This window comes from Alosa sapidissima, chromosome 7 (assembly GCF_018492685.1).
Source record: "Alosa sapidissima isolate fAloSap1 chromosome 7, fAloSap1.pri, whole genome shotgun sequence".
Taxonomy (NCBI): domain Eukaryota; kingdom Metazoa; phylum Chordata; class Actinopteri; order Clupeiformes; family Clupeidae; genus Alosa; species Alosa sapidissima.
Window position 1 is genome coordinate 5160051 of NC_055963.1, and position 10000 is coordinate 5170050.

Sequence of the window (10000 nt, forward strand, 5' to 3'; positions counted from 1 at the left end):
TGCAATGATGTTCGTCCAATAACACCATAAGTAAACTCTGATCTCTAGGACTGAGAGCCAAGCCTATATAATCTATATAAGGGATGTGAAAATATGGGAAATGTCACTAGGAACTGTCATAAGGAAGCCCAGTGTTTACTTATCCCTCTCCAGTCAGCTGTGGTAGTAGATGAACTCAGACAAACCTTGAGAAGCTGTCTGGTGACAGGCAGGCAACTATGGTAGTGTACTTGGTGTGTAAAGCAACAGTCCTATAGATCTGTCTGAGATATGGCATCCCTACCACAATGGCTTTTGCTTTGAAGACACAGTTTCAAATGTGTTGAAGCAAATGTATGTGAATGTATGGAGTTCCGTCGGCGCTACTCTGTAAAGAGTACTACCATTGGCCACTAGAGGGCACAGCAACACAAGATTCTGAAGTTGTGTCTGTTCTGTTGCAATATCAGCTCATCTAGCTTCTCCTCAGGAGTTTGGCAGCATTCAAAGTCCAGTGAAGCTTTGCCTGGCTCTCCCCACAGGCTGGATAAATAGGTCATGCTTACTGCTTCAGCTAAAGATATTGTCACTCCACGTTGGATCTGCTCACTACATCCTTTCTCTGGAAGGTGGTCTGGTCTATAATAGACATAATAGGGCCTATACATAGACGCCGCATCGACCGCTACGCCCTACTAGCGCTGACGAGATTTGGAGCCGCCATCTTGGACCGGTCATCCACTCCACTCAGTGTAATCTGTTTGGCCGGTGCAATGAGCTGTCAGCGCACTTAATGAATCATATCTCACTGAATACCGAACAGATTCTCACGCGTTTTTTTTTTTTGCTGCAAAGGTCATACGTGTAGCTATGATACAGGACACATGATTTAGTGTATTTTAATATTCATAGTGGGTTTAACAGTAGCCTAATATAATATTCTGATATATGATATAAAGTGACCTGACGTCCGATATCAAAACTGGGAACATGATCCATGTTTGACAGCATAGACAAAACTAGTTTGATACAAGTTTAATGAGTTAAATATAGTTCACAGTTGACAGAAAAGTTCTATCAACATTTAAGTGAGATCAGTGCCATTCAGACATCTGAGGGGTATTCCAAGTAAGCCTATGTGGTTTAGTGACAAACTTGGGTAAATTGACTCAGAATAAGTTGTAAACCTCCCAGTAGAAAAGCTGTATGATACAGGAAACATGGTTGGGTGTATTTTAATATTCATAGTGGGCTTAACAGTAATAGAATATTCTGATATATGATACAACTGGGAACAACTTACTTTTAGAGTAAAGTGCAAGTTTGTAGGTTTGTTTCTGATTCTTAAAAAACAGACATTGGGTTGGCATAGTAAGTGTAACAGTTCATAATTCAAGACAAAAAGGTGACTTGTCACTTGTACAGTGTCAATGGGTTCATCTGTTATTTACAGTTCACAGAAAGGTTCCAGCCCCAATAAAGAGATTAAATAAAAAGGAAATAAGAAACATTTTAGAAACTGCTAAGATCAGTCCCCTTCATTGCAATCAGTAAAGAATCAGGGAGTGTCTTCACAGGCTCAGTGAGACAGAGGTTACCGTCATGCAGTTGGTTCTATGATTTCGACAACTGGTGCATGTAATTTTGTATGTTGCCTTGCTAAAATTGCTTGGGTACACTTTGGCTGAGAACAAAAGTGCTTCAGACAGCAGGTGGGCAAATAAGATGAGAACATAGTGAAACTGGGTAAACTCCATAAAAGAGGACTGAGTCAACCAGACGATGGGAAAATGGGACACGGGACAAATGGGAAAATGGGCGAATGCAGGTGATGAAGGTGGAGCTCATAAATCAAACATTCAGTCACAGTGTAGCAGATGCCCTGCAGTACTGCAATGAAGAGCTGCACCTTCCTCAGTTCCAGGGGTGTGAGGAGACCGTTCAGTTCATTCAGTCTTCTTAAACAAGGCAGTTGTTCTGGGGAGATACAAAATAATAAATAAATGAATGAAAAGGAATTTGAGAGGCATCATATTCTTAGGGTAAATGACATGTGAATAATACAGTGTTGGGCAAGCTACTTCGAAATTGTAGTGAGCTAAACTATCAGTTACTCTGCCATGAATAAAACACTACACAAAACTACCACCCAGTCAAATGTATTAGTAGCCTAACACAAACACAGCATTAGGCTAGTTCACTACATAGGAACTTTAAATTGTGCTAATTTCACATGACAAGAAAAGTGTAGCTTGTCTGGCTAAAGCTACTTGATAAATAAAGAAGTTGAGCTATTGAAAAGTTACTTTATTCAAGAAAAAATAGTGAAGCTAGGCTACCACCAACACACTTAGGCTACAAGTAGCAGCTAGCGATTAGTCTGTGCCACTTGTGTTAAATTTGCCGGCCAAATCTAGTATGATTTATTTCTACAATAGCCTTCTTGTGTCAGTTGTAATCTAAGTCAGTGTTATGGAATATGACTTATCAAGTCTCAGTTCATAGCCGGGTGAACACCGAGTAAACATAGCCTAGCTAGATGGCTACTATTTTCATATTTCATTACTATTTCACAGTAATATCAGAGCCTGTTTACGGAGAGCCGGATCACTCCCTATTAACCCATTTCACCCCATCGGTCACAATTGTGACCGAAAAAAAAGATGTACTTATAAGCCTCTAAAACTGTAACTGGGGAATATCCCAATACTCTTTCAGTAAATATTGAAACAATAGAGTGTTTCAATGAAATGTGTGCAGTGTCAAATGTTTTGAGTAAATTGTCACATGACCAGAGCTGTTTACTTCCTGGTTGCACCTTGAGAAGAGGGTGACGGCCTCACAGCTCCCAAATAAAAGGTTTTTAAAGTATGTTAAAATAAACATAGGACAAATATTTTTTGTACACATGGTCTTTAAGGTGTCTAGTTATGATTTATACATTTTTAATTATTCAAATGTCTTTGGTGTGTTTGCAGAATGAGTAAACATGTTAACGGTCACTAGGTGGGATAGAATGTTGTATCTAGATGCACATATACTTCTACACCTACAAACACACAGACATACACATACTCATACATACACACATACAGAGACATACATACACACACTCACACACAGATACACACACACATACATACTCACACACACATACACACGCACACAGACATACACTCACACACATACACATATTCACACACACAGACACACACCAGGAGCTTCGGCTCGTTAAAATAGAACCCTGAATGTGTATGTCTGCGTGCGTGTGTGTCTGCATGTAGTTGTGAGAGTTAGTGTATATGGTCTGTGTGTGTATCTGCATGGGGTGTGAGAGTTAGTGTGCATATTGTGTGTGTGTGTGTGTGTGTGTGTGTGTATATACGCACACACACAATATGCACACTAACTCTCACACCCCATGCAGATACACACACACAGACCATATACACTAACTCTACATGCAGACACACACGCACGCACAGACATACACATTCAGGGTTCTATTTTAACGAGCCACAATTGTGACCGGTAATAAAACTCACTTTTTCATCTACTTTTCTACATTTTTAAAAAATAATAATTATTGATTACTTCAAAGGGTTGCTAATAACACATGATTTGCATATTTGCATGTCTGGGAAAAATTTGGGCTTAAATGGGTTAACTCCATTGTACCTGCAATATGTTGCAGTTCCGCTAGGGGCGATCACGAATAAGTGCAAAAACAATGGGGGTCTATGGAGCTAGACGGCTAAATGTGTCTCTTTCACCTGGTTGTCGTTGAGAAATTGAAGATTTGATTGTGGTTTCTGCAAGCTCAATATGGATTATAGGTCAAAAGTTGAATGAACGAGTAGTCACGTCCTTTCGATTTCTTACAGGTTGGGTCGTTTCCCACAACACACTAGCTTTCTGCTAATGAATGACGTCATTGACACATTTGAAAAGCTTTTTAGAACAAATAAGTGACTCAAAATATATAATACTCAGCGGTTTGTATTTTCTCTGCCCCCTCTTTTGACGGCAACATTCGAATTTCTGGGCAAAAAATTATATCCCGAGAAAAGTGGATTTGAGGGGTACAGCTCCATAGGCCTCCATTCATTCTGCACTTATTCGTGAGCGCCCTCATGTGGAACCAGAAAAGGAACTGCAACCAGTTCAGAAACCGGAAGTTTCCCGAGAGTGGCGGTTCTCCCCTTATTACCCCCTTCTCCCCTTATCCCCCCTTGGTAATATCAGAGAATGTCAATAAGGGGAGAACCTTCACTCTCGGAACTCTTCCGGTGTGGTACTGCATCTAGGGGCGCTCACGGGCGAGTCCAGAATGAATGGAGGTCTATGGAGCTGTACCCCTCAGAATCCACTTTTCTCGGGATATAATTTTTTTTCAAGCAATTTGAATATTGTATTCGAAAGGGGAGACAAAGACAATACACTTGGTTGAGTATTATATTTTTTAAAGTCACTTAATTGTTCTAAAAAGCCTTTCAAACGTGTCAATGACGTCATTCATTAGCATGATCATAGCATAGCATAGCATCAATGCTAGCGTGTTATGGGCAACGACCCAACCTGTAAGAAAACGAAAGGACATGACTCCCGGATTATTTCACTTTTGATTGATAATCCATATCCATTTAGCGAAAAATAAAATAAAATCTGAGGGTTTCAGTTGTTAAATAGGTGAAAACAATAAATGTAGCCATGTAGCTCCATATGGCCCCATGTATTTTGGACTCGCCCGCGATCGCCATCTAGGTGAACTCTGGTGAACTGCAGCCAAATTCGGTTTGTATGGGATTAATAGAGAGTGGGGAGGCTCTCCGTAGACGGGCTCTGGTAATATCAAAGATTGCTCCTTCTCAGCTCTCTGGTAATATTCTATTCACAAAATACAACCAATAGTACGGTAATGTTAAATCTTACTTGTGAAAAGTAAATCCCCCGAGTATGGTCCGCCGATTTGAGAAGGAACATGCGGCACAGTGCTGTCATCTTGTGTCTTTTGCTGCAACGCAACGAGGAGTATGACCGGTCCAAGATGGCGGCCGCATTTCTTGTTTCCAGCAGCCAATGGGGCGTCTATGTATATTATGTCTATGCCAGGTATGAGGACACTACACCTGTCTTTCTTCTCTTTTGTGGACACATGAGCACAGGCATCCCCATCTTTCCACGCCCTTAATATATAGACCCTCAATATATCCCCTTAATATATAGACCCTTAATATATCCCCTTAATATACTGTATAGACTTCCTGTTGTGATGGGCAGATACCTGTGCCTGTCTCAAATGGTCTTTGTCACAGGGGTGGTGATTGGTCCTACGGCTCAACTTTGAGGGGGGATTTGAGAGAGTGCCCACTTTGTGAAATGGGCCCTGGGAACCTCTGAGCACTCAGCAGGAGAAAGAGTGAACCGATGGTAAACTGATATGAAGGTCAGCCTTGACCATCGGCAGACATGTTTGTGAGCCCAAGTGTTACTCACACTTCTCCAGAGAAAGTTCTGGAAATAATTAGAAGGTGTGTGTGTGATCATCCAGCAAACACAATACTAATCGTGCATTTCCTCTCCAGACTGTGGGGACACTAGGGTAGGCTAAGTGTGTGTGTGTGTGTGTGTGTGTGTGTGTGTGTGTGTGTGGACTAGTAAGTTGAAAGATGAGTGTGCAAAAGTGTGTATTTCTCTTTCAAACTGTGTGTGTGTGTGTGTGTGTGTACACACTGTATGTCACAAATAACACGGTAAATGAGGGTGTAACAGGAGCAGGGTCAGTGTGTGGTTGAACCCTTCACCCCCACCTTTGAGCTGTCCCTCCGCACCCACAGCAGTGTTATGGATGAGTCCATTAATCGCCGGCATGGGGGAGGCCATCTTTCACACCTTAGCCTGACTTGGCTTTCAGCAAAGCACTTCCTCAAGGGCATTTCGTCACTGGATCACAGCATTTCAAACTCCTTCACTGATTCTCTCCCTCTCCCCCTCCTCTCAACTCTCTCTATCCCTCCCTCTCTATCCCTCTCTATCTCTCCCTCTCTCTCTATCCCTCTCTATCTCTCCCTCTCTCTCTATCCCTCTCTATCTCTCCCTCTCTCTCTCCTTTTCTCTCTCTTTTTCCAGGGTTTCCAGGGCTGTACTGACTGACAGCTGGAGGGTTTGGTCTTTTAGCTTTGGGAATCGGTGCGTATGTGTGTGTGTGTGTGTGAGAGTGAGTGAGTGAGTGAGTGACTGTGTGTGAGTGAGTGCCTATGTCTCCTGTGGTGTATTACTGTGTACCAATGTGAGTGTAACTTAATCGTTTGCTAGTTAGTTGATGAGAGAAAAGTGCCTGCAGGGTGCATCTAAGTGGAAAATATGTGAGAGCATATGTTGTGTGCCAGGGTGTGTGAACTGAGTGAGGCCATGAGCTTTACACTGTGTGTTATTACATATGAAAGTGATATCGAGGAATACTGTGTGCCTGTGTGCTATCACAGCAAAATAAACAAGTTAGAAAAATGGCAAAAAAAGAAAAAAACAGACAATCAACAGTATAATGCTAGCCTGACGAGCCAGACCCACATTAAAATGTAGGGTCTGGGCACTCACCGTTCGCAGTGGTCAGTCTGAGGGGCGGGATAATCGGTTGTCTTTCAAATTCCCTCTGCACGCAATAGGACAGCGCTGAGTCCCATGCGTTTTCCCACCAGCGGAGCTAGTTGGCTAGTTCAATCTTTTGCCATCTTAAAACAAGCTTAACTCGTGTCACACTGTTGGCCAACAGCAACATCTTCTTTGTTTTCAAGTAGCAGGGAATTCAAGCCAAACCGTTGCAACTCTGCCATCAATCATTATGTTAAGCCCGCCTAACGACTCTATACACGATTTGATTGGCCTGATAGAAGTTTAATTTTTCGAGCTCACAAGCCAACAGAGAGTTGCTAGACTAGCCCTGGAAGCAAATGTAATTTGCTGCCGATAGGGTGCGTCTAGATTTCTAGGCTAGTATAATGCTGAACCTCTCTCTCTCTCTCTCTCTCTCTCTCTCTCTCTCTCTGTGTGTGTGTGTGTGAAAAAGAGAGAGAGACAGAGCAGGACCATGTGGGCAGTTGTCCATATGAGTTTGTCTAGGATAGGCACTCTATTCTCATCTGACTTGATGAAAACTCATGAGTGTGTGTGTATGTGTCTGTGTGTGTCTGCGGGGGTGTGGGGGTGCGGGTGTACGACTCTAATCGTGTCTGATCATTAGCTCATGTAGGTAATTTACCAGCACAGGAGATCCTCACTCTCCTGGAGGCCCAAAACAAACGGCAGCTCTAATGAGAGACACTTGAGCTCCAGAGAGAGGGAGCTCCAGAGAGAGAGGGAGAGAGAGAGAGGGAGAGAAAGAGGGAGAGAGAGAGAGGGAGAGAGAGAGGGAGAGAGAGGGAGAGAGAGAGAGAGAGAGGGAGAGAGAGAGAGAGAGAGAGAGGGAGAGAGAGAGAGAGAGAGGGAGGGAGAGAGAGAGACGTGGTCTGCTCGGACTCATAATTAAAGTTTATGTTTGGGAGCATTAAAGCGCAGAGCTTATTTATCCTTAACCAGGCTCATCTCAGCAGCTCTCATTTCCTCCCGAGACCTGCTGAACACACACACACACACTTACACTTTGTCCTAAACACAGAAGCACACACACCACCACCCTCTCTGTTGCTGTGCCAGTGGTTTGGCCTCTGGTGTAATGGAGCTCATAGTCAGGTCCAGTTGGAGGAGAGAGAACCCTAGTGGTTTTTAATAGTTTTGGAGATTAGAGGAGGGTTTGGATTCAGATGAGAGTGAGTCCCTCCCAAGTGTTGGGAAAGAGTATGTGTGTACTTGGGTGTGTTCTTGTGTGTGTGTGTGTGTGTGTGGACGTTTTAAGCACACACACACACACACACACACAAGAACACACGTCCCATGTCTCACTCACATCTAGGTCTCTCCCTTCTTGAGGATGTGTGTGTGTCAGATCTGGCAAACATTGGGCAGTGTGCTGTCCTCCTCTGAGAGACTGATCCTCACTTTTGTTGATAAAAAGGAAGAGGGAGGTTTCTAAATGTTTTAGATGTATGCTCAAGCTTTGTAAACGTTTTTAGAGTTGGACTGGAGGTTTGTAAATGTTTTTAGAGTTGGACTGGAGGTTTGTAAATGTTAGCGGAGGTCTTTAAAACAGGTTAGCAGCAGCAGCAGAGCTGCTTATTTTTGCATTAACACAGAAAGAGGGAGGAAAGAAGAGAGAGAGAGAGAGAGAGAGAGAGAGAGAGAGAGAAAGATAGATAGAGAGAGAAGGCTCTGTGGAGATTCTGCCTCTCCAAACATACTTGAGGGCTGGGGACTCAGGGAAGGGGCTCCTGGACACACTATCCTACTGTATGCACACTGTCAGGGCTGATGCGTGAGTGGACAGGGCTGGCTATTTACCATGTTTATACAGCGCTAAGCTATAGTGTGTACGCATGTTTGCATGTTCACCAACATGTGTGGATGTTTATGTTTGTGTCTGGACAAGTGTGTGTGTGTTTGTCTGTGTGTGTCTGTGTGTGTTTGTCTGTGTGTGTGTGTGTGTTTGTCTGTGTGTGTGTGTGTGTGTGTGTGTGTGTGTGTGTGTGTGTGTGTGTGTGTGTGTGTGTGTACACATGTGCAAGTCTAAGGCTGGCTGTGAGTGTTGGCCAAAAGGGTGTTGGGTTGGAGAGTAGTTCCAAATACTAGTTCCTACGATTCCACTTCCCAATCAACACTCCAGTCACCAGATAGTTCAGGGCCCTGAGAAGACACAAAGGGCCTTAGGGCGCTCAGGAGACTTCAGATAGTTACTTGCTCAGGTGCTCTTCTGCGACGGGTGAAGTGAGAATCCAAAGAAAAAAGAGTTTGCAGAGGCACTCTGAGGTTGAAAAAGTATAAAAAGCCTTTAATACATCATGGCAAGAACTGGTTAAAAGCACATTGGCCTACGCGTTGCGGCCATATTGGCCTTAGAAACAGGAAGTACAACCAAGCTTAAAATGGACACCCTTAGGTGTTCAGTGGGTGGAGCCTTCTCATCCATGTGACTATCAACAAGTAGGTTGAAAAAATAAATAAATAATTAGCAAAATAATAACAAAGAGACATCTCACTAGTGAGAAAGAGAGAAATAGATTTCAGTTGAGAAAGTAATAAAAGTACACAAATAAATGTCCATGCTTCATAAAAAGGGGGAAAAGTCACATTCTTCATTAAGGCCAGGGAAAGAGGTTGCCTTAAGTTTACTGATCGAGAAAGTTTCCCTTTGGAGAAAGGTCCTTAGATGATCTCCACCTCTCACGGGTTTGGGGACAACCTCGATCACCATCACTTTGAGGGAAGAAGCAGAGGGATGACCAGCCTGCTGGTAATGGACCGCCATATGCGGTAAGCAGGATTTCTTGTCCTTATGGCGTACTTATGTTCTGCAACTCTGTCCTTCAGCCTTCTTTTCGTCCTGCCGATGTAGAAGCAGCCACACTCTCACTCGAGTCTATAGACTACAAAGGTAGTGTTACAGTTGGCAAAGGCATTAACAGTAAAGCTTTTACTGGAAAACACATCCACAAAAGTAACGGTTTTTTACTACATTACCGTAATGGTTGCAGTTCTCACACCTGTGATTCCCTTTCAGTTTACGTAGCCAATGTTTTTTCTTTTCAACTGTAAGGTTACTCTTTACTGATTTATCTCTTATGTGGGTGCTCGTCTAAAACAAAATGAGGGAGGATCACACAATATCTCTTTCAATGAGGGGTCGCTTTGAAGAATGGCCCAATTACTCTTTATTATGTTTTTAATTTTCAAAGCTGCCTTGCTGTATCTGGTGGAAAAGAAAACTTGATGATTCCTCTTGGGTTTCCGTTTTTTAATGAGTAGGTCACTCCTATTACATTGGTTGGCCCTCCTTTGGGCCTGTTGAACAACCTCTGTCTTGTACCCCCTTTCCTCAAAACGTTTAGTCATCACCACAGATTTAGATTGAAAGTCATCTTGTGTGTCACAG